At 47.0% G+C, this 5000-nt stretch overlaps 10 non-coding genes and 7 pseudogenes across 10 annotated transcripts; all 17 read left to right on the top strand.

Annotated features, from left to right (window-relative positions):
• Window positions 1-76, top strand: part of LOC146224918 (5S ribosomal RNA) — a 119-nt pseudogene extending 43 nt beyond the window's left edge.
• Window positions 77-258: 182 nt separating this feature from the next.
• Window positions 259-377, top strand: LOC146224917 (5S ribosomal RNA). Its single transcript, XR_014750394.1, has one exon. It is a non-coding gene; the product is annotated as a 5S ribosomal RNA (ribosomal RNA).
• Window positions 378-549: 172 nt separating this feature from the next.
• LOC146224916 (5S ribosomal RNA) lies at window positions 550-668 on the top strand. Its single transcript, XR_014747682.1, has one exon. It is a non-coding gene; the product is annotated as a 5S ribosomal RNA (ribosomal RNA).
• A 184-nt stretch (window positions 669-852) lies between these two features.
• On the top strand, window positions 853-971 carry LOC146224915 (5S ribosomal RNA; annotated as a pseudogene).
• A 190-nt stretch (window positions 972-1161) lies between these two features.
• On the top strand, window positions 1162-1280 carry LOC146224914 (5S ribosomal RNA). The gene has a single exon (XR_014747680.1). It is a non-coding gene; the product is annotated as a 5S ribosomal RNA (ribosomal RNA).
• Window positions 1281-1452: 172 nt separating this feature from the next.
• LOC146224913 (5S ribosomal RNA) lies at window positions 1453-1571 on the top strand. Its single transcript, XR_014747679.1, has one exon. It is a non-coding gene; the product is annotated as a 5S ribosomal RNA (ribosomal RNA).
• Window positions 1572-1751: 180 nt separating this feature from the next.
• LOC146224912 (5S ribosomal RNA) lies at window positions 1752-1870 on the top strand (annotated as a pseudogene).
• A 182-nt stretch (window positions 1871-2052) lies between these two features.
• On the top strand, window positions 2053-2171 carry LOC146224911 (5S ribosomal RNA; annotated as a pseudogene).
• A 182-nt stretch (window positions 2172-2353) lies between these two features.
• LOC146224910 (5S ribosomal RNA) lies at window positions 2354-2472 on the top strand. Its single transcript, XR_014750393.1, has one exon. It is a non-coding gene; the product is annotated as a 5S ribosomal RNA (ribosomal RNA).
• A 172-nt stretch (window positions 2473-2644) lies between these two features.
• LOC146224909 (5S ribosomal RNA) lies at window positions 2645-2763 on the top strand. Its single transcript, XR_014747678.1, has one exon. It is a non-coding gene; the product is annotated as a 5S ribosomal RNA (ribosomal RNA).
• Window positions 2764-2935: 172 nt separating this feature from the next.
• Window positions 2936-3044, top strand: LOC146224908 (5S ribosomal RNA; annotated as a pseudogene).
• Window positions 3045-3228: 184 nt separating this feature from the next.
• On the top strand, window positions 3229-3347 carry LOC146224907 (5S ribosomal RNA; annotated as a pseudogene).
• Window positions 3348-3529: 182 nt separating this feature from the next.
• LOC146224906 (5S ribosomal RNA) lies at window positions 3530-3648 on the top strand. Its single transcript, XR_014747677.1, has one exon. It is a non-coding gene; the product is annotated as a 5S ribosomal RNA (ribosomal RNA).
• Window positions 3649-3820: 172 nt separating this feature from the next.
• On the top strand, window positions 3821-3939 carry LOC146224905 (5S ribosomal RNA). Its single transcript, XR_014747676.1, has one exon. It is a non-coding gene; the product is annotated as a 5S ribosomal RNA (ribosomal RNA).
• Window positions 3940-4119: 180 nt separating this feature from the next.
• LOC146224904 (5S ribosomal RNA) lies at window positions 4120-4238 on the top strand (annotated as a pseudogene).
• A 182-nt stretch (window positions 4239-4420) lies between these two features.
• Window positions 4421-4539, top strand: LOC146224903 (5S ribosomal RNA). Its single transcript, XR_014747675.1, has one exon. It is a non-coding gene; the product is annotated as a 5S ribosomal RNA (ribosomal RNA).
• Window positions 4540-4711: 172 nt separating this feature from the next.
• On the top strand, window positions 4712-4830 carry LOC146224902 (5S ribosomal RNA). Its single transcript, XR_014747674.1, has one exon. It is a non-coding gene; the product is annotated as a 5S ribosomal RNA (ribosomal RNA).
• The last annotated feature ends 170 nt before the right edge of the window (window positions 4831-5000 follow it).

Here is a 5000-nt window from a genome sequence, read left to right as displayed (position 1 = left end):
CTCGTAAGCTAAGCAGGGTCGGGCCTGGTTAGTACTTGGATGGGAGACCGCCTGGGAATACCAGGTGCTGTATGCTCTTTTGCTCATTCACTTAGAAACTGACATCTTGCAATATGCACAAGTAGTCCTTCATGAAAGGGGCTGGAAGCTGTTTTCATTTTGACACGAGAGAGAGAGAGAGAGAGAGAGAGAGACTACCTTGCATTGTCAATTGCTAAATCTGTATATGGATAAGTAGCCTATGGTTGTCAACTTATTTCGTACGGCCATACCAGCCTGGCAACGCCCGATCTCGTCTGATCTCGGAAGCTGAGCAGGGTCGGGCCTGGTTAGTACTTGGATGGGAGACCGCCTGGGAATACCAGGTGCTGTATGCTCTTTTGCTCATTCACTTAGAAACTGAAATCTTGCAATATGCACAAGTAGTCCTTCATGAAAGGGGCTGGAAGCTGTTTTCATTTTGACACGAGAGAGAGAGAGAGAGACCACCTTGCATTGTCAATTGCTAAATCTGTATATGGATAAGTAGCCTATGGTTGTCAACTTATTTCGTACGGCCATACCAGCCTGGCAACGCCCGATCTCGTCTGATCTCGGAAGCTAAGCAGGGTCGGGCCTGGTTAGTACTTGGATGGGAGACCGCCTGGGAATACCAGGTGCTGTATGCTCTTTTGCTCATTCACTTAGAAACTGACATCTTGCAATATGCACAAGTAGTCCTTCATGAAAGGGGCTGGAAGCTGTTTTCATTTTGACACGAGAGAGAGAGAGAGAGAGAGAGAGAGAGACCACTTTGCATTGTCAATTGCTAAATCTGTATATGGATAAGTAGCCTATGGTTGTAAACTTATTTCGTACGGCCATACCAGCCTGGCAACGCCCGATCACGTCTGATCTCGTAAGCTAAGCAGGGTCGGGCCTGGTTAGTACTTGGATGGGAGACCGCCTGGGAATACCAGGTGCTGTATGCTCTTTTGCTCATTCACTTAGAAACTGACATCTTGCAATATGCACAAGTAGTCCTTCATGAAAGGGGCTGGAAGCTGTTTTCATTTTGACACGAGAGAGAGAGAGAGAGAGAGAGAGAGAGAGAGAGACTACCTTGCATTGTCAATTGCTAAATCTGTATATGGATAAGTAGCCTATGGTTGTCAACTTATTTCGTACGGCCATACCAGCCTGGCAACGCCCGATCTCGTCTGATCTCGGAAGCTAAGCAGGGTCGGGCCTGGTTAGTACTTGGATGGGAGACCGCCTGGGAATACCAGGTGCTGTATGCTCTTTTGCTCATTCACTTAGAAACTGACATCTTGCAATATGCACAAGTAGTCCTTCATGAAAGGGGCTGGAAGCTGTTTTCATTTTGACACGAGAGAGAGAGAGAGAGACCACCTTGCATTGTCAATTGCTAAATCTGTATATGGATAAGTAGCCTATGGTTGTCAACTTATTTCGTACGGCCATACCAGCCTGGCAACGCCCGATCTCGTCTGATCTCGGAAGCTAAGCAGGGTCGGGCCTGGTTAGTACTTGGATGGGAGACCGCCTGGGAATACCAGGTGCTGTATGCTCTTTTGCTCATTCACTTAGAAACTGACATCTTGCAATATGCACAAGTAGTCCTTCATGAAAGGGGCTGGAAGCTGTTTTCATTTTGACACGAGAGAGAGAGAGAGAGAGAGAGAGACCACCTTGCATTGTCAATTGCTAAATCTGTATATGGATAAGTAGCCTATGGTTGTAAACTTATTTCGTACGGCCATACCAGCCTGGCAACGCCCGATCACGTCTGATCTCGTAAGCTAAGCAGGGTCGGGCCTGGTTAGTACTTGGATGGGAGACCGCCTGGGAATACCAGGTGCTGTATGCTCTTTTGCTCATTCACTTAGAAACTGACATCTTGCAATATGCACAAGTAGTCCTTCATGAAAGGGGCTGGAAGCTGTTTTCATTTTGACACGAGAGAGAGAGAGAGAGAGAGAGAGAGACTACCTTGCATTGTCAATTGCTAAATCTGTATATGGATAAGTAGCCTATGGTTGTCAACTTATTTCGTACGGCCATACCAGCCTGGCAACGCCCGATCACGTCTGATCTCGTAAGCTAAGCAGGGTCGGGCCTGGTTAGTACTTGGATGGGAGACCGCCTGGGAATACCAGGTGCTGTATGCTCTTTTGCTCATTCACTTAGAAACTGACATCTTGCAATATGCACAAGTAGTCCTTCATGAAAGGGGCTGGAAGCTGTTTTCATTTTGACACGAGAGAGAGAGAGAGAGAGAGAGAGAGACTACCTTGCATTGTCAATTGCTAAATCTGTATATGGATAAGTAGCCTATGGTTGTCAACTTATTTCGTACGGCCATACCAGCCTGGCAACGCCCGATCTCGTCTGATCTCGGAAGCTGAGCAGGGTCGGGCCTGGTTAGTACTTGGATGGGAGACCGCCTGGGAATACCAGGTGCTGTATGCTCTTTTGCTCATTCACTTAGAAACTGAAATCTTGCAATATGCACAAGTAGTCCTTCATGAAAGGGGCTGGAAGCTGTTTTCATTTTGACACGAGAGAGAGAGAGAGAGACCACCTTGCATTGTCAATTGCTAAATCTGTATATGGATAAGTAGCCTATGGTTGTCAACTTATTTCGTACGGCCATACCAGCCTGGCAACGCCCGATCTCGTCTGATCTCGGAAGCTAAGCAGGGTCGGGCCTGGTTAGTACTTGGATGGGAGACCGCCTGGGAATACCAGGTGCTGTATGCTCTTTTGCTCATTCACTTAGAAACTGACATCTTGCAATATGCACAAGTAGTCCTTCATGAAAGGGGCTGGAAGCTGTTTTCATTTTGACACGAGAGAGAGAGAGAGAGACTACCTTGCATTGTCAATTGCTAAATCTGTATATGGATAAGTAGCCTATGGTTGTCAACTTATTTAGTACGGCCATACCAGCCTTGCAACGCCTGATCTCGGAAGCTAAGCAGGGTCGGGCCTGGTTAGTACTTGGATGGGAGACCGCCTGGGAATACCAGGTGCTGTATGCTCTTTTGCTCATTCACTTAGAAACTGACATCTTGCAATATGCACAAGTAGTCCTTCATGAAAGGGGCTGGAAGCTGTTTTCATTTTGACACGAGAGAGAGAGAGAGAGAGAGAGAGAGAGACCACCTTGCATTGTCAATTGCTAAATCTGTATATGGATAAGTAGCCTATGGTTGTAAACTTATTTCGTACGGCCATACCAGCCTGGCAACGCCCGATCACGTCTGATCTCGTAAGCTAAGCAGGGTCGGGCCTGGTTAGTACTTGGATGGGAGACCGCCTGGGAATACCAGGTGCTGTATGCTCTTTTGCTCATTCACTTAGAAACTGACATCTTGCAATATGCACAAGTAGTCCTTCATGAAAGGGGCTGGAAGCTGTTTTCATTTTGACACGAGAGAGAGAGAGAGAGAGAGAGAGAGACTACCTTGCATTGTCAATTGCTAAATCTGTATATGGATAAGTAGCCTATGGTTGTCAACTTATTTCGTACGGCCATACCAGCCTGGCAACGCCCGATCTCGTCTGATCTCGGAAGCTAAGCAGGGTCGGGCCTGGTTAGTACTTGGATGGGAGACCGCCTGGGAATACCAGGTGCTGTATGCTCTTTTGCTCATTCACTTAGAAACTGACATCTTGCAATATGCACAAGTAGTCCTTCATGAAAGGGGCTGGAAGCTGTTTTCATTTTGACACGAGAGAGAGAGAGAGAGACCACCTTGCATTGTCAATTGCTAAATCTGTATATGGATAAGTAGCCTATGGTTGTCAACTTATTTCGTACGGCCATACCAGCCTGGCAACGCCCGATCTCGTCTGATCTCGGAAGCTAAGCAGGGTCGGGCCTGGTTAGTACTTGGATGGGAGACCGCCTGGGAATACCAGGTGCTGTATGCTCTTTTGCTCATTCACTTAGAAACTGACATCTTGCAATATGCACAAGTAGTCCTTCATGAAAGGGGCTGGAAGCTGTTTTCATTTTGACACGAGAGAGAGAGAGAGAGAGAGAGAGACCACCTTGCATTGTCAATTGCTAAATCTGTATATGGATAAGTAGCCTATGGTTGTAAACTTATTTCGTACGGCCATACCAGCCTGGCAACGCCCGATCACGTCTGATCTCGTAAGCTAAGCAGGGTCGGGCCTGGTTAGTACTTGGATGGGAGACCGCCTGGGAATACCAGGTGCTGTATGCTCTTTTGCTCATTCACTTAGAAACTGACATCTTGCAATATGCACAAGTAGTCCTTCATGAAAGGGGCTGGAAGCTGTTTTCATTTTGACACGAGAGAGAGAGAGAGAGAGAGAGAGAGACTACCTTGCATTGTCAATTGCTAAATCTGTATATGGATAAGTAGCCTATGGTTGTCAACTTATTTCGTACGGCCATACCAGCCTGGCAACGCCCGATCTCGTCTGATCTCGGAAGCTAAGCAGGGTCGGGCCTGGTTAGTACTTGGATGGGAGACCGCCTGGGAATACCAGGTGCTGTATGCTCTTTTGCTCATTCACTTAGAAACTGACATCTTGCAATATGCACAAGTAGTCCTTCATGAAAGGGGCTGGAAGCTGTTTTCATTTTGACACGAGAGAGAGAGAGAGAGACCACCTTGCATTGTCAATTGCTAAATCTGTATATGGATAAGTAGCCTATGGTTGTCAACTTATTTCGTACGGCCATACCAGCCTGGCAACGCCCGATCTCGTCTGATCTCGGAAGCTAAGCAGGGTCGGGCCTGGTTAGTACTTGGATGGGAGACCGCCTGGGAATACCAGGTGCTGTATGCTCTTTTGCTCATTCACTTAGAAACTGACATCTTGCAATATGCACAAGTAGTCCTTCATGAAAGGGGCTGGAAGCTGTTTTCATTTTGACACGAGAGAGAGAGAGAGAGAGAGAGAGAGAGACTACCTTGCATTGTCAATTGCTAAATCTGTATATGGATAAGTAGCCTATG

The sequence above is a fragment of the Hypomesus nipponensis genome, chromosome 25 (genome assembly GCF_054491055.1).
Source record: "Hypomesus nipponensis isolate SF chromosome 25, ASM5449105v1, whole genome shotgun sequence".
Taxonomy (NCBI): Eukaryota; Metazoa; Chordata; class Actinopteri; order Osmeriformes; family Osmeridae; genus Hypomesus; species Hypomesus nipponensis.
The sequence above is the reverse complement of the archived record's forward strand: the minus strand, read 5'-3'. Positions and strand labels throughout refer to the sequence as shown.